Source organism: Nuphar pumila, chromosome 15 (assembly GCF_984573655.1).
Source record: "Nuphar pumila chromosome 15, dmNupPumi1.hap1.1, whole genome shotgun sequence".
Lineage (NCBI taxonomy): Eukaryota > Viridiplantae > Streptophyta > Magnoliopsida > Nymphaeales > Nymphaeaceae > Nuphar > Nuphar pumila.
Window position 1 is genome coordinate 50,197,821 of NC_143263.1, and position 18,603 is coordinate 50,216,423.

Genomic DNA, 18,603 nt, shown 5'->3' on the forward strand with positions numbered 1-18,603 from the left:
CATCAGCTCAAGAAGATCGTAATGACATTGGAAAGCTAACATCCTAATCTATCTGTCCTTTTTTCTATTTTTTTAGATTTTTAGCACATGTTGCTAGAAAATAGCATAGAATACATGGAAAAGGCATAGTCGTGTATATTCATCTCTTGTTTTAGAAACACTGTTAGGGTTGTATCTCAGTGCTCGTTCATTGTTTTAAAGCAAATTAGGTGTCATTGAAAATATATTTTTGCTTGATTTTTTTAGTTTTTCTATATTTTTCTAAAATTCTTTATTTTTTGAGTCAATCATCTTTTGAAAGATAAATTGTTCGATTGTTTTAATCTGAAGAGCTTTCTTTTATTCCAGTTTTGTAACTGAAAAATGGGAACTCTAAAGGTTTTTTAGGTTCTAACTCAAAACAAAAAAATTGTTGGCTTGTGTCTCAGCTTCTCAACAACTATAAAAATGAAGTTTTTGATATCAGATCAGAGAGATACATATCTGAGAATAGTGATCGTTCGGTAGAAAACAATCACATATTTGAGAGAAAAATCACATATATTTAGGACGTTCGCATGTGCGAAGGGTAAAAAAGACGTTTTAAAACTGGATATTTGTGATTTTAGACATTAATAGTTTAGTGAAAATTAGGACCATTTCGGAAAACACTTAATTTTTGTGATACAGTACTATCAATTTTCAAAAATTAATTGTATTATGCCTGATAATAATGATATTTTTATGTTCTCCACAAAATATCACAATATTTCACTTGTACCCAGAAGCTCGTGTGTAGGTGGGTTTGTGAGTATTTGTGACCATTTTACCCTTTTATTAGAGACTGCCTTACGCTAGAGCATATCCAGTAGTGGAACTCCTATATTTCTTTTTCAGCAGCGACACTTCTCTTTTGATTGTTACACTCCCTTTTCAGTAGTGTCACTCTTCTTTCGATAGCAACACACTTTTTTCTATAGTGACACTCTTTTTTTGACAACCACACCATCAACAACACTTTTTTTTGCAACGACACTCTTTTTTGGTAACGACACTTTTTAAAAACTTTTAAATATCCTCAATTCTCTTTACCATCAGCTGCAGTCACCATTGCAAGAAATGTGAGTTAATACCATGAGTAGGTTTACAAATCAATCACATAAGTGACAAAGTATACCACCCACAAAAGCTTGGCATACCCGGCTAGGTGGGTAAGTTCAGGACATTCTACTTGAAAGATGTTGAGAGCTTGATATCCAGGTCCCACATCTGTTGCTGCATGGCTGAAGCCAATAGGAAACTCTGGTGTGCAAGGAGAGAGTGTTCATGAGATTTTACATTGTGGAGACCGAAGCAAAACCGCGGTAACCAAGGATGTGGTTTCTTCCAGTTATAAAAAAAAAAGGTTACAAGTATACTGCCTAAGTATTGATCTCCTACTCAGCCCTTGGATCTTTGTTGAGATTTTTTTTTTTTGAAAGGCAGGCTGGGGTTAAGCAGACCAGTTATACAACTATACCATTGGGTTTTGAACCTGAAACGTCCCAATGCAAGGTGACCTGCACTAGCTGCTCCTACCAGACAAGTGGAGCCCCCTTTGGTTTTGTTGAGATATTTTATCACGTGTATTAACGAGAATATTAGTTCCTAAACAAAATTGTCAAACCCTTTCTCTTGTAAAACTTAAATGCAAGTTGTTCCTTAATAAAGTCGGAATGACAAAGCGAAGAATCACCTCAAAGTATACATGCCAGCAATAGTGTGCGTATCTTGCGTTCATTTTACATGGCTAAGCTATACAGTCCTTTTAAGCAAGGTTGTAAATGAGTGACTCGGGATGGGGCCTTGGCTGCTTGACGGCTAGTCAAGGTTTGATTTCAATGGGTGTCTCTCCTCTTTTCAAGCGAACGCCCAGCATAGGCCCCACCGTAGGGCTCCTAGGCTCGAGTTTTATGCTGTCGGCTGTTAGGGAAGGACCCTTTGACCTACTGATGGATCGAAGAAACAAAACATGAAAAAAGTAAAAAAGAAAAAAACCCATGCATGAAAACAAGGATTTTACGTGATTGGCAAAAATTGCTTACATTCATGACTGCTAAGCTTTTTCTTTATTGATTGGGATACACTATACAAAGGAGGATGCCTAGCTAAATAGGAGTCTACGAATTTTACAAGGAGTCTACTAGTGTAGTTGAATATAATAAAGAGTCTAAGATAAAATTACAGAACTATTCTAAAAAAATCACCTCGGAGCCGACCCACTGCAACCCCCGAACAACTTACTACAAAGTTGGATTCACGAAAATTATGGATTTATATCCAAATAGGAAACGTGCTCCACACTCCCCTAACACCGGCCTGATGATAGTAGTTATGGCAGGTTGAGCGACCAGATCTTCGTGCTGAGTGTGGTTTCTTCGGTTTATAAATCAAAAGAAAAAAAATTGTAAATGAGTATCGCAACTCAGCATCGAGAAATTAAAAATATCTTATCCTAACATATTTTAACGTATCATAAAAATTGTAAAAGTTTTTATGCTTTTAAAAAATAAGAAAAAATCTAAAGTCATAATGCAGAAAACAATGTCACTGACTATAAAACAAAGCCAAAATATTAAATAACAAATGATAACCACACAAAACATTGAACACTCAGTATTAATTAAGATTAAGTTATTGATGACATTCATGATTACTGAGAAAAATGAAAAATAACCAATACTCTACGTGTCAAACCGAATATCATAAGTGACAACACAATGTAAATTATATAAACAATTATAAAGTAGTATAGTTTCTACGGATCACCTTCACCTCATTGATCGGAAATCTCATCCCTTATTCATGCCAAATCGAACTCTAGATTGAAAAACCACAAAAAATCCAACGCTTAGAAACTCTAGATCTCACACGCAAACATAGAAAATTACATAGGGCGTATTTGAGATAAAAAAAACCATATAAGTTAAAAAAGTCATGCCAAAATTGACTGACAGTATCTGTATTGTAAGATACCTGTATCAGGATATTGTAAGATATGTAAGATACACCTGAAAACAAAATACACCCTTGAAACTAGTTTTTTGGGCCTAGTTGCCTAAAAAAAATCTGTATCACAACATATGATAAAATATGTTCTGACTTTTACACCAAGGATTTTAAGGAAAGATGGACCCCTGGTGATTTTGTAGGTTATTTTCACTTTGGATATCATTGATAATTATGTATTCATCGAAATAAAACATGGTGTGGCCATTCAAATAGAAATACACATCCATTCTATGGAGTCATAATGGTCTTCTTAAAGCAAATTGGGTTCCTTCACATCTTCCAATAGCCCTATAGACAATTTTTTACAATGCTCAAGTGCTAATATTTTTTACAATATGTTTTCAGGTTCTAACGTGAAGATCTCCAAAATCTCATGTCATTTCACACATTCTAGCTTAAAAAAACTTAAAATTTCAGAAAAAAAAACCAAATTTCTGCATTTTCTTCTGGACGGCAAAACCAGTGGCGAGACAACTAAATAGCTTTGTCGTCCAGTGATGAGATGGCAAATCGTTTTGTTGTCCCCCATGCTTTTTCCCCTTTTCGGTTCGTCCATCGCGGTATGACAAATTGTTTTGCCATCTAATCCTTGCCCTTTTGGTTTGCACGGCAAAACATTTTATCATTTGTTGCCCTGAAGATAGGGATAGGCTTTGGGCCTTATCCCTGACATATCTCAAGCTCTTTGTGTGCATTTTTAGTGCAAATCCCTCCATGCGATAACTCTATCCCTTCTTTTGGATGAGTACAAATTCATTTGGGTTGAATTCTAATCTTAAAATCTTTCTAACTCATATCTTGTTCTTCACCTTTATAGACAGGAGTTGACCCCTACAAACTAACTCATCTGATAATTTTTTGTCTGAGTGTTGGCCCTAGAGAAAATGAACACCCTAACCTTGCCATCACTTTGTCCCTCTCTCATTTCGAGATCATATCTTTACGTGAAGGTGTTGCTGAATCGAGAAGAAGTCACTTTTGGATCATCGTGCATGCCTCTGGAGGGGGCCTTGGCAAAAAAAAACTTGTCATTTGGAGCCCAGAAGACAAACAAACCAATAGTCTGAAAAAGGTAATTTTCATATCCATTTATCCGTTTATTCATTTATTTTGATTTTATTTGTTATTATTTCTTACATAATTGCTTGTAAATTCTCCTTATATGAATTGCATACATCATTTCATTGGGAGTTCTGAATTCATATTTAACTGATAATGGACTTTGAGCTACGAAGATCGAACCTGCTTCTACTTCACATCCTCGTAGAGAATGACGATCGAAGCTTGAAACAGGTGTCTCACATCTTTTAATGGATTTTAAAAATAGGTTTTGTGAAACCAATGTGAGTATATTTAGGGAATGTTCAACCATCTTTTAGAATCACTCTCTCTGAAAGAGCGATTCTAAAAGAAGCCTGAAATCTCAAGCAACCGTGAATTTTGGAATCATTCTGATTTAAAATCATGGCAATCCATGAGATTTGAAATCTCACATGTTGCCATGATTTGAAATCATTTTGATTTCAAATTAGAGTGTGAGTTGAGGGGTCGAACGTACCATTATTTTGTCATAAATTTTTTCTTAGCAATTTTTTGTGATCATGGTAGAATATTGTATTTTTCGATACTTCGTAGTTTAAAAGTGCATTGTCAGAAGGTTTCTCCCAGTCCCCTCATGGTTTTCCCCATCAAGAAATCCATGCTTTGTATATCCATTTTATAAAGGATCATACTTGAGCATCTTTTTCAAAAATGTCCCATCAGGTCCTCATGTATTCCTTTTCCATTAAGGTAAGGGTAAAACCTAAAATTCATCTTGCTATATCTTCGTCCCATCCAAGTTAAGGGCTAAACCTGAATCGTCCCAAAAAGCTGATCTTGCCTCACCCATGAGACATGATCAAAATTCCTATTTTCCGCCATTTCGGGACTTTCACCCAAAGTCTCATCACAATTTCCTCATTTATGTTATTTAGTCATATCAGTTCCGAGGATTTCGTCTCCCCAGTACCATTCAGGATAAGGTGTTAAGCCTGAGAAATCATATCTTTCCTAATAAATTCTTCTACACCCAGTTCAGATCTGCTGACTGAGGCATTTTTCTCAAAATTTGAAGTATTTTCTTTGCTACTAAGCTCGGCTTTCAACCGAATTAGTAGCAAAAATGGGCATCTGTGAACACCCCAAAATTTTTAAAAATTTTGTAAATATTCCCTTTTTGCCCCTGACCCCATTTTCTGAGTAAATTTGAGTAATTTTACTCAAAACTCTTGTTTATTTCTCAGATTTACTAGAATCAAATCCATTTTCTATATCTGACTCAATTTTGGATCCGGACCTAGTGTTAAAATCTAAATCTGAGTCTCGTTATCCAACTTTCAAAATTAAATTCGCAAAAATACCAAAAAGATTTTTTGAAAGGCTCAGACAGTCGATCCGATGTCCATTAGGACTCGATGCTGTATATTTCTCGATTCAAGATTAAAAACTCGAATATTTCTTCAAAACCCGGATCCAAACCCATTTTCTGAGAAAATTTCCAAGGTTTAAACCCGAATTCTTAGAAAACCCTTCTTTTGTAAATATTTCTAAAAAATTACAAAACAGTTTTAAATCCCTTATTCCTCCTTAGTTTTATAGTTTTTTATGTCAAAAATTTTAAAAAATATAGAAAATACAAAGAAAAAGAAACAAAAATTGAATTGAAAAAAAAATACAAAAAATGGTTTTAAAAAACCCTTTTTGAGAAAACTTTTTAAAAGAACCCTTTTTTTGAAATTTTTGGGGAAAAACCTTCCACGGCAAAACCCGCAGAAGCTCTCTCCCTATCTCTCTCGCTCTCTCTCCGGAAGCACTCCTCCACCCTTGATCCCCAACAACCCCTCTCATCTTTCATCGCCCCCTCTCTCGCTCTATGGCCATCCGTCGATCACCATCACACCTTCGTCTTCCTCTCCCCGTCGATCTTCAACGAACTCCCCTTCTTCTAGATCCTTCCTCCATCTGCAATATAAGCAACTACAGGGGAAGGCTAAAACCATCCATCAACACCATCAAGTTTTCGCATCTCCTCCTTCCCTTTTTTTTCGATTTTCTTTTCGGTACTTTTCTTGATTGGCTGAAGGAAGGGATCGATTTCATATTGTGACAACATACTGGTGGCATTGCTCCCTCCTAAATCGCTGCTGCCACAAATCGGGTAAGAATCGTCTCCTTTTCCCTTTGCCTTTGTATCTTCCCTGATTTTCCTTAATCTTGTTTCTTTCTCTTCTTGCCCCCGTTAACGCACCCCTGATGATATCAATGTTGTTCATGCGACATTGAGCCATCTTAGTGCTATAGCAAAAGGGAACGATCATGTTCCAACAATCTTTTACATTCAGTATGTTTTTGTTGATCCATAATTAGACGTCTGATTTCTAGTCCCATTCCAGGTAGTTTGTTTACATTTAGTTCCCTTTTCTTGATCTTTATCGTTTTTTCTGCTTTTTGATTTATCTTACAGGAATCCTTTAGTTTATGAAGTATATTTTCCTGTTTACATTGTTTTCGACCGAGTTTTCCCTTGTAGTTTCCTTTTTAATTTCCTTTGGTCTTTTGCTATTTGTGAGTTTTGCCTCTCGATATCATTTACTCTGTTATATATATATATATATATATATATATATATATATATATATATATATATATTTGCAATTTAGAGTGACTGAATTCGCTTTTAGCGATAACCATCCTCCAAGGTTACGTTTCTGTAAATGACGCTATGGACTTTGCCGGTCCATTTCAGCGACTCGTTGTCTCTGAATAAAAACTTTTCACCGTCATGATGTTATTTCCCATTTGATTTTTGTTTTTGAGTCAATTACATTTGTCCCTCTTCGTGATTGTGGAAGCAATGCTGTCACCACAAAGCTATCATGGAACGTACCTGAATTTTCTTTAATGTCTTTATTTTTGAGGGAGAAATACTTCAAGAATAGTCATTCTCTGATAAATCTAGGATGGCTTTTAGAAAACAATGGTTATTTCCAGATCACAGTGGCCATGGTTGGTATAAATTAAGAAAGCAAATGGTGAACAAATTTAAGAAGCTTGAAAAAGTCATACTGTATAAATCCTCATACTGCAGATTCAGAACAAGGGATGCACCTATTGCGAAATTCTTTATCCCCACTGGAAAGTCCTTTCTTCGATGGCCTGCTATGGACTGAGTATACCATGAGAAAAAGCTATGGCCTCATGTATGTCAGTTGGGGTCTGTCCGGAAGTTGGGGGCCCCACGATCTATGGTGACGGCAAAATCTGAGCATCTAACGCACTGAACCTCTGTTTCCAATGTCAGCCGATGGTGGATGGTGAAGCCATCTCTCAGAAACTGGTCTGCTATTACATAGAATATTGGCTTGATCCTCAGATAGGCATCAAGGAAGCATACATGGTCTTGAAGCTTGGTGGAAAGGCTTGTATTATCGGTCTAGCGTACCCAACTTATTGGTTGTCTCGTTTCTTTGCTGTTGTCTAGTGTACACATGTTGTTTTCAAGAACACAGAACTTTTTGGCCCCAAAAGTTTGTGATATATCTTATTAGATCTTCTTGTTGGAGGAAATATATTTCAAGATTGAGATCTCCTCGGACTGGCACTTTTGCACCATTCTCGGATACACTGGGTGAATTTTGCATCTAATTGTTGCGCTGACTGCTTTAAGTTTCATCCTCATGAACTAGTGACTAATATGAATTCCATTTTCCAAATGGTTCTAAGATTTTTGTTTGCTTGATATTGTATATCTCGCTATTAGTTTTGCCCCTTTTCATTTGTGGGTCAGATTAATACATATTTGAAACATGTTTTCTCTAAGCTGCTTCTATTATTTTTTTGGATATTGAGAGCTGATTATGTCGACATGATTAGTGTCATAATATTTGTCTTGCCAAATGCCACAACATCGGTAAGTTCATGTTCTTAGAGCTGCTAGTTTAACAATGCTTATTAGGGGGTAATGACATAGATGTTTAGCTGTGTCAAATGTCATCACTATTTTGTACCAATATCAAGTGAGTTGTGTAGCATTCTCGTCAAATGAGCAAACATTTGATTTTTCTGCTTTAATGTTAATATCACATTTGCAAGTTACTAAAACACCTTAATCTATTCAGTTCACTGTAACCATTGTCAATTTATGTGTTTCAAGAAATGTAGAAATTCTTGTTTCCTAGGAGAGTTCTTCATGGGAGAGTGATTCACGTTGTTTCTCCAATACTGATGTTGTAAATATTTAGGGACTGGGTCTACCAAAAGTTACCCAAAGTTTTTCCTTGCAAGCTAGAGGCTAAAGTTAATAGCCCTGTTCTGCATATTAGTGAATGCTAATCCCCTACATCTCATGGTGTTTAATAGCCAATTTTTGATGTATTTTGCAGAGTGGATTTGATATTGTATCCCGAGGTTGTTGTTTTAAATTACTTTCCAGTGAACTGAAAGAAATGTGAAATGGCATGTGAATGTTATGCTCAACAAGAATGAGTTGGAGAAGTTACCATTTGTCCCTTTTATTGCACAACCACTGTTACATTTTCATACACTTATCTGTCACCAAACCACACCCATAATCACCTGCCCAACCTATCCACTTCATTATACATTCCCCATTGATTATCTACCAATACACCATTCAACATGTTGAGTGTTCATCTGCACATAGATATCACCGACTGTTTAGTCCTTGTCATGGCTTCTTAGGCACATTAGTTATTGCACATCATAACAGGGTAGAATTCACACTAGTTAGCTAAGTCATTTGCAATAGCTACCTGCATTTATTTCAAGTTTAGTATTCATGCATCCACTGAACATATGTCCATCATTGTACATCTATTATTACATCTGATATTGACTTTCAACAACATTTGTTATATATGCTATTACACTTGCACGTCAGCCACCATCTTCTGCATTTCACAATGGCAGGCATTGGCTGCCTACCTCACTATCACTCCCAACTTTTTCCTTCACTTGGTTTATCTCATTTCCAGCTCCAACCCCCTTATCACTTGCATTAGCTACACGTTGTTTCAGTACCATACCTGCTCACCCCTGTGAACCACACCATATGCATGAGCATTTGATGTTTTCCATCACAGTAGCCATATCCTTATAAGCATTTTAGCAGATATTCAACATAAGTATCGCCCTTGCATTCTCATCCTTTTATAGGCATCTCATCTAAATACATATGCATATTATACATACATATTACATATGAATGTTATATATGCACCTCCATATGAATATTAGGTTCACATTTAGGTTTATACCTAGGTAGGTGTATCCTCATATGCATTTAGATAAATACACTCTCATATGAATTCCCCTTATGATTTAGGCATATTAGTTTTAATAAGACATCTTCAGTTTCTTCTTCTTTGCTTGTTGATGATGCATGAAATGCACATCATATAAACAAGTTATTCATGCATTTTATATCAAGTTTAAGGTTTTAAACCCATGTTTAGATGTGTTTTGATAGTAAGGGACTATGGTTCGAATTTCAGAAAAATCGGAGTTAAAATGAGAGAGTTATGGCTATTTCAGTGTTTGGGCACGGATTTCGAGGTGGATCGGATCCATATCCGACCCAATTAGGTTAATTGGACCTTGGATCAACTCTTTAAAAGTCCAAAACCCAACCCATACGCCTATCCAGATCCATTTCAAAAAGTTTTTCTGAAAACCCCCCAAAAAGAGGCGCCTAGAAAATATTTTTTTTATAACATTGTTTTTGCAAATTCCAAAAAGTATAAATATACTTTTTAGAGAAGCCCTAGGCGTCTTTGGCTTGGATTGACGGCCCCTGCAGTGCCTCTAGCTCCAGCACCTCCTTCCTCTCCATCTCCCCCACGTGTTGGCCATTGAAAATCAACTTATGCTTGATTTTCAAGCATATTTTCAAGCTTTCTCTTGTTCCTTTTCATTTCTTTCTTGTTCCTTGCTGTCTTTTCACTATTTTCTGTACTTTTGCAGGTGTAGCAAAGGTGGAGACCATTAACCTTGGCGGGAGTGCGCAACACACCACCAAGGTGAGCCGGCCCTACCTCCATCCGGCTTTCTACACCCTCCGATCGAGAATCGGCTCACATTCCATCATCGGTGGATCTCCAACGTGTAGCAGCTGCAATAGGTGCCATTTTTGGTGAAGTACAGCATCCTTGAACTGTAGAGGACGTCCATCTCCAGCCACGGTCCGCTCTTCTTCATCCCCCCCGGTCGTCGGATCTTCCAAAAGTGTCCAGGGATATTGTCCAAGTAAGAAGATTCTTTAAGTGGCGAAAAGACGGAAATACCCTTGGCGTGGAGCAGAAGACTGATTGCTTGTTTACTTTTCTTTTAGTGTTTAATTGCAGTTGTATTAACTTTGTAATTGTAGGTTGACATTTGGCATTAATAAATTGAATTTTATAGAAATATTGTGTTTAATTCCTGTTCCCTGAGGATCGACCCGTACTTACCACTTTGTGGAAAGTCGGTTTTTATATTTTTGGTTGACGGTTTTCCAAAGTTTTATTGAAAATAATTGTTTTTAAAAAAGAGCATTCCAAAATATCAACCAAAATTTGGCGCCGTTGCCGGGGAACGGCGAATTAATTACTTTATTTCTTAGAGTTTAATTTATTATTATTTTGTTTTAGTTAGTTAATTAGTTGTTTTCTTTTTAGTTAGTAGGATTAGTAAGTGAATATAGGATTAACATAGTTAGTAAATATAGGATTCACATATTGTTCTTTTTAGGATTCACTTAATTATCATTCTGCAAGGAGCGATTAGACAGGTGGGTTTTAGAAAAACATAGTTTGTGATTTCCTGTATCTATTTGTTTTAGCATTTTAGAATATTTTACTTTGTTATTTAAGTATAGAATTCTGACATAGCTATATAGCATATTTGTTTGTTTTTAGTTACTGTTATTTGTTTATTTACATTTTAGTATCTGTGCTAGTTTAATTTTTTTTTTAGTTAGGTCGTTTGCTTACATCTGGTCTTAGTACCAGTGTATGCAGGGTCGACGAGGTCTAGGAACCCCATTACACCCATTTGTTGACAACCCAGAGAGAATTTTACATTCTCATCGAAGTTCAGCAACAATGGCTGACATGGATCCTCCACCTCCACCCCCAGTTCTTTCATGCCCTCTGCGGGAATACTTCATTCCCACAGACTATGTTCAGGCATCCTGCATTCGGCGACCCGATGTAGGAGCACCACATTATGAGATTAAGGCCAGCATTATTCAAATGCTTCCATCCTTTTATGGCCTTAGTCATGAGGATCCCTACCGACATTTAGATGAATTCCTCGAAATCTGTTCTACTGTTAAGATAGAGAATTTCGATGATGATGCGTTGAGGTTGACTCTATTCCCTTTTTCATTGAAGGACAAAGCCAAGTATTGGCTAAAGTCCTTAGATTCTGTAGAAATAGAGTCCTGGGATCAGTTGCAACAGGAGTTTCTTCGGAAATACTTTCCCATTGGTCGCACAAACCAATATCGTAGAGCCATCACTAGCTTTTCAGAGCTAGATGGTGAGCGCTTTCATGAGACCTGGGAGAGAATGAAGGATCTCCTCAGGAAATGCCCCCATCATCAGGTGCCGAAATGGCAACTGGTGCAGAGTTTCTATGATGGATTGTCTGACAAGAATCGTCAGATGATCGACTCTTCATGCGGTGGGACATTCATGCTGAAGAGCGAGGACGAAGCATGGAGGCTATTTGATACATTGGCCGAGAATTCACTCCACCATGCTTCGAGCTCTCATTCTGATAGAACCACACCCAGCATTCAGAAGAAAGCTGGTGTTCTTGAGATTGGTCCATCTACTGCACTACAGTGCAAAGTAGACATGATTGCTCAGAAGCTGGACCAGCTTCTCTCAGGACCATCCACTACACAGCAAGTGTGTACTCTTTGTGCCAGTCCGGCACACGAGATCACTGAGTGCCCTTCGGCAGCTCAGTACCCTGAATTTGTTCAAGAACAAGTTCAGGCAGCTCAGGGTTACGTCAGACCGCCAAATAACCCATTTTCATCGACATATAATCCGGGTTGGCGTAACCATCCCAATTTTTCATGGAAGAATCCACAGTCTTCTATGCAGATGCCTACTTCCTCTCAGCCAGTTCGGCAACCATCGTTTACTCAGTCATTTCAAAGACCGAACTATTCTCAGTCTTCTTCTTCTTCAGTTCCTTCTCCGATTCAGCAGGAGTCTGCCCCACAGACTTCTTTTGAGGAGAGACTTCTCCAGGCATTTCAAGAGGTGAAAACCTCTAATCATAATGCCTTCGAGAAGTGTAGCCAGATGTTGAGCTCACATACGTAGTCCATTGCGAAGTTAGAGTCGCAAATGGGACAGTTAGCTGAGGCTATTAGTAGGAGACCCGAGGGTACATTGCCGAGTCAGGCTGTCATGAACCCGAAGGGTAAGGACCAGATGACTGGAGGCCTATTCCATACTGAGACACAGCAGCAGGCCAAGTCAGTTATGGCCTTGAGGAGTGGACGTGAGTATCACGTCGAGAGCAGAGAGCGAGAGAGTAGAGAGAGGATAGAAGAGCCAGAGACCAGTGTTTCACATACGTCGGCTCAGTCATCATCCCCATCTCCATCATCACCTTCACCATCTTTATCATCTTCATCCTCAGAGAAGAAGAAGGATAGGAGTGAGCCTTCTCGCAAAGAGGAGGAGCCAACAGAGTATATTCCCCCACCACCCTATCCCAAAGCATTAGAGTCTCCTGGTTATAGAGGGAAGCAAGGTGCGAAGATCCAGGACATGCTTGATATCTTCAAACATGTGCAGATCAACCTACCTTTGCTCGATGCTATTCAGCAGGTGCCGGCTTATGCCAAATTCCTGAAGGAGCTATGTACGCAAAAGAGAAAATCCAGAGAGCGAGTTCCTAACAGGGTCCATCTGACTGAGCAGGTGAGTTCAGTACTTCAGCATCAGACACCACCAAAGCTCAAGGACCCTGGAGCCCCTATCATTGCTTGTACTATAGGGAACATCCGGATAGAACGCGCATTGCTCGATCTTGGAGCAAGCGTGAACATTCTGCCCGGATATTTCTTTGATTCTTTCGGGCTAGGTGAGATGAGATCAACTCCGATTACACTTCAACTGGCAGATCGTTCCGTCAAGGTACCGAGAGGTGTCTTGGAGGACGTGCTAGTTAAAGTGGATGACTTTTATTTTCCAGTCGATTTCATTATCCTTGATATGGAAGGAGTAGACAGCCAGCACCAGACTCCGATTATTTTAGGCAGACCATTCTTGGCGACTGCCAATGCGTGCATCAATTGTAGAACCGGAGCCATTGATCTCTCATTTGGCAATAGGAAGGTAAAGCTGAATATTTTCAATGCCGCGATGGGACCAGCAGGAGACATGGACTGCTTTCATGTAGACATTGCACAGGAGTTAGTGGAGGAGCAGCCCGAGTTGTACATTACTGAGGATTCTTTAGATTTGTACCATATAGAGAAGAATAGCGATGTAGATAGTGTAGATGTGTCTAGAGTGTCGTCAGAGAGACCACCTTGGGGAGCGGTCAGGGAACCTCTTCCACCACTTGCGGAGACCCCTGCCAAATCGTCGATCGAGTCGCCTCCGAAACTTGAGTTGAAACCCTTACCGGATTCACTCAAGTATGCATACCTCGGAGATGATGAGACTCTGCCTGTGATCATCTCGTCCTTGCTCACTGAGGAGCAGGAACAGAGATTGCTGACTATTCTTCGAGAGCACAAGGCAGCGATTGGATGGGGAGTTGCTGATCTAAAGGGGATTGATCCTTCATTCTGCATGCATAGGATCCATTGTAATGAGGAAATCAAGCCATTTAGGGATATGCAGAGAAGGCTAAATCCCAACATGAAGGAAGTGGTGAAGAAAGAGGTGGTGAAGTGGTTGGATGCCGGAATCATTTACCCTATTTCTGATAGTCAGTGGGTCAGTCCGATTCAAGTTGTGCCGAAGAAGTCAGGACTCACTGTGGTTGAGAATGAGAAGGGTGAGAGAATTCCAATGCGGACCACTACAGGATGGCGAGTCTGCATCGATTATAGGAAGTTGAATGTGGCAACTAGGAAAGATCATTTCCCATTGCCATTCATTGATCAGATCTTAGAGCGACTCGCAGGACAGAGCTACTACTGCTTTCTAGACGGATATTCAGGATACAATCAGGTAGTTGTCCATCCTGACGACCAAGAGAAGACCACGTTTACATGTCCTTATGGCACCTTCGCATTTAGACGTATGCCTTTTGGGCTCTGTAATGCCCCGGCCACTTTTCAGAGGTGCATGCTTGCTATCTTCTTAGACATGATTGATGATGTGATGAAAGTTTTTATGGACGACTTTTCTGTGTATGGCTCTTCTTTTGAAGATTGCCTCCATAAACTTGCTCGACTACTGAGTAGGTGTGTGGAGACCAATCTCGTCCTGAGTTGGGAAAAGAGCCATTTTATGGTCCAGGAGGGGATTGTGCTAGGACACATTGTGTCCAAGCGTGGTATTGAGGTTGACAGAGCAAAGGTGGAATCTATTTCTCGTTTGACTCCACCCACCTCTGTGAGGCAGATTCGATCATTTTTAGGGCATGCGGGATTTTACAGGCGGTTCATAAAAGATTTCAGCAAAATCTCTCGACCGCTTTGCACCTTATTGGAGAAAGAACAGCCCTTTGTTTTTGTTGAGGATTGTATGAAGGCCTTTGAGATTCTCAAAGAAGCCTTGATTACTGCACCTATTTTGAGACCGCCAGATTGGACTCTCCCATTTGAGATTATGTGCGATGCTTCTGATTATGCTATGGGGGCCATTTTAGGACAACACATTGATAGGAAGCCCTATGTGATCTACTATGCGAGTAGAACTCTATCTGATGCCCAGATGAATTATACTACGACAGAGAAGGAACTACTTGCGGTAGTTTTCGCATTGGATAAATTTAGGTCCTATTTACTCGGTTCGAAGGTGGTTGTCTATTCTGACCATTCTGCATTGAAATATTTGTTGAATAAGAAAGACACCAAACCGAGATTGATTCGTTGGGTCCTACTACTACAGGAGTTTGATCTCGAGATTCGAGATAAGAAGGGAAGCGAGAATGTAGTAGCAGACCATCTTTCCAGACTGATCGTGGAGACCACGCAGGATCAGAGACCGATCAGTGATTCTTTCCCCGACGAGCAGATCATGTCAGTCAGTACATCGCAGTTACCCTGATTTGCAGACATTGTGAACTATCTGGTTTCGAGGCAGATACCTGAGCATTGGAACAAGAATGAGCGTGAGAGGTTCCTATCTCAGGTGAGGCACTATTATTGGGATGAACCGGAGTTGTTCAAATACTGTGCAGATCAGATCATTAGGAGATGCGTTCCGGAAGAGGAATACCAGTCCATTTTGAATTTTTCCCATTCGTTAGCCTGTGGAGGGCATTTTAGTAGTAGGAAGACGGCTGCAAAGGTTTTGCAGTCAGGATTTTATTGGCCTACACTCCACAGGGATGCTCATGAGTTCTGTAGGCGATGCCTGCGATGTTAGCAGATTGGGAACATGTCCAAGAGGGACATGATGCCCTTGCTGCCGATTTTGATAGTCGAAATTTTTGATGTTTGGGGCATTGATTTCATGGGACCATTTCCGCCTTCATTCGGAAATTTATACATTCTGGTGGCGGTTGATTATGTGTCCAAGTGGGTCGAGGCTGTGGCCACCAAGACCAATGATCACAGAGTAGTGCTTAAGTTCATTAAGCACAACATTTTCAGTCGTTTTGGAGTGCCACGTGCGATGATTAGCGATGGTGGCAAGCATTTTAGGAATGTTCAGATAGCTTCTCTGTTGAGAAGATATTCTGTCAATCATAGATTCACCACTCCATATCATCCGCAGACTAGTGGACAGGTTGAAGTGTCCAATAGGGAGATTAAGCGAATTTTAGAAAAGACAGTTCGTCCGAACCGCAAGGATTGGTCCCAGCGCTTAGATGATGCACTTTGGGCATATAGAACTGCATTTAAGACTCCCATTGGCATGTCCCCGTATCGCCTTGTATTCGGGAAAGCATGCCATCTTCCTGTCGAGCTAGAGCATAGAGCGTATTGGGCTATCAAGAAATTGAATTTTGCCCTCACCCAGGCTGGCAAAGAGAGAGCACTGCAGCTCTCAGAATTAGAGGAACTCAGGAATGATTCATATGAGAATGCCAAATTATATAAAGCTCGCACAAAAGCATTTCATGATAAGCATATTGTCAGAAAAGTGTTTGAGCTAGATCAGAAAGTGTGGCTATACAATTCTCGTTTACATTTATTCCCAGGGAAGTTAAGATCGAGATGGACAGGTCCGTACATTGTGAAAGAAGTATTTCCACATGGAGCAGTGACACTATTCGATCCTATGACCCAAGGTACATTCAAGGTAAATGGGCAAAGACTGAAGCCATTCATTTCAGATGCCTTGCAGGATGGTGAGTGTGAGATAGTGCATCTCACGAAGGCATGAGGGTTCGACCAGAGGGATGTATCATATGTACATTATTTTTCATTTCAGAGTTTTTATTTATTTAGTATTTCATTTCACATGTGCTAATTTGTGTTTTGATGTATGCAGGATGAACTTAACAATTAGTGTATCAATTACCAGGTACAGAGAAGAGCTTTCAAAGAATTCAAGGATTAGAGGAAAATCAACTTCAGAAGCTCAGAGAAAATCAGGTTGTATCTATCCTTTCTCCCATATTTTTGTTAGTGTCTTTTAGTGTGCATTTGCATTACATTTTTATTCATTTTGTATGCCACTAGAGACAGTGTCATTCAAGCATGGGGGGGTGGTTTAGATGCATGCACACAAAAATACACAAAATTTTTTGTATGACTGGTAATCAAAGTAGGCATTTAAGAACAAGTTGTAGCACATATGATTGTTTTTGGCATAATCTAACAGTTTAAAAGAAATAAGCCCCATAAAAAAAAAAATTTTCTGAACTGAATCAAATGTAGTAGTTGTTTATGAGATAATTCAAAGAAAAGATAGTATTTGACTGTTTGAAAATTTTGAATCACTTTAGTATAAGTATGCACAGTATGTTTTCTGAAAGAAATAAGCAATGGAAAGATGTGTTTGAAAAATGAGTTTAAAAGAATAGAGCTACGTTTAGTTGTTGATGTCTTCGTGAATCCTAGTAGTGGAATTCAGACACGAGATGAAGTGTTTGAGTATCTGAACGAAACGGGTAACGAAGGAGATCATCTTCGTGTCTAAGTCGATATATGTGGCCTTTGTAGTTCGAGTAAGTAGAATCTGAAGGGTGTTTTACACCTGATGCCCCAAAGCTAACTGGTTTGGGAGCTACCGGTTCGAAAGCTTGTTACATGGACTGCATAGAAAGCCTAAGAGATAGAGACATTGCACATGACAAGAGGAAGACTATACGTAAATTATTAGAATAGAAGGTCTAGTGACTCGAGCAATTAAGTCCGAGGGATACTCTGTATCTAGTGCCCTAAGGCCGGCCGGCTTGGGAGTCACTGACCCAAAGCTCGCTACATGGGTCACGAAAACTGACTATTCGAAATAGTGCTCATATGAGAAAAATGCGCAAGAAATCAAAATTTGAAAAAAGAGTGAAAATGAAAGAAAAGAATGTGCTGAATGAGAAATTTTTCATTGCTTAGGCATAAATGTGTATTACTGTGCAGAAAATATACAAGTGAGAATAAATGAGTAAAACATGAGAATACTTGACTTTCAGAGAAAAATCATGAACTAGCTACAATATTAGAAAAGGGAAGAAAAAGAATTTTTACTGTGGTGGCATGAGATTTTTAAACTTGTTTTAAGAATGTCAATTACATGAAATATTTATTACAACGGCATTCTTAAGAGCCTAATATTTTTTAAAAATCATCCTCGTATTTCATTGATGTTTGTGGGTAGCATCGCTGTAAACCCTCACGAGACCTTACTCGTCCACTAGTGTAAGCTAGGGGTTTAAAGGGCTTGTTGCATACGCTAAATGCAACCGTGATTCCTACGAAAGTGAGTTAGTATTATGCATTCATGCTTAGCATTTCTTGTCTTCAGTGCATATCATGATTAGGGTTTGTTAAGGGACTAACAAACATTCAAGCATGGGGGTATTTGATGATGCATGAAATGCACATCATGTAAACAAGTTCTTCATGCATTTTATATCAAGTTTAAGGTTTTAAACCCATGTTTAGATGTGTTTTGATAGTAAGGGGCTATGGTTCGAATTTCAGAAAAATCGGAGTTAAAATGAGAGAGTTATGGCTATTTCAGTGTTTGGGCACGGATTTCGAGGTGGATCGGATCCATATCCGACCCAATTAGGTTAATTGGACCTTGGATCAACTCTTTAAAAGTCCAAAACCCAACCCATACGCCTATCCAGATCCATTTCAAAAAGTTTTTCTGAAAACCCCCCAAAAGAGGCGCCTAGAAAATATTTTTTTATAACATTGTTTTTGCAAATTCC

General features: G+C 39.0%; 1 non-coding gene across 1 annotated transcript; it reads right to left on the reverse strand.

The window, feature by feature from the left end:
- Positions 1-11,574: 11,574 nt before the first annotated feature.
- LOC149815380 (small nucleolar RNA R71) lies at positions 11,575-11,677 on the reverse strand. Its single transcript, XR_016428180.1, has one exon. It is a non-coding gene; the product is annotated as a small nucleolar RNA R71 (small nucleolar RNA).
- Positions 11,678-18,603: the final 6,926 nt, after the last annotated feature.